This window comes from Morone saxatilis, unplaced genomic scaffold (assembly GCF_004916995.1).
Source record: "Morone saxatilis isolate NCDOM2014 unplaced genomic scaffold, NCSU_SB_2.0 Contig14, whole genome shotgun sequence".
Classification (NCBI taxonomy): Eukaryota; Metazoa; Chordata; class Actinopteri; family Moronidae; genus Morone; species Morone saxatilis.
In genome coordinates this window covers 19652959-19653298 of record NW_023339696.1, presented here as the reverse complement: position 1 = coordinate 19653298, position 340 = coordinate 19652959, and positions in this window count along the sequence as shown.

Below are 340 nucleotides of genomic sequence, written 5' to 3'. Positions count from 1 at the left end.
TTTTTTTATTTACAAGAACTGAGTTGGTAGTTAGTTTGATCTGAGGCTCAATGCGCTCTGTGGTTGTTGATTATGAGAAAGTAGGTTAGTTCAGAATCTGCAGATGAAGTTGGCAGACTGACAAACAGACCCTGATTGAAGCCGTTTATTGATAATATCCTATAAGGTCATTATAGGGGCTCTGAGTCTACCTGTGAGGATTGCTGAAGGATTGATCTTTGCGCTGCACTTTGAGGCATGATGCTGTCACACACAGCTGTCTGTCATTCAGCCTTCATTGTGTGTTTTTTGTTGTTTCTCCTCCGCAGACAGACAAAACCAGCTGGAAGGCGCCCTGATC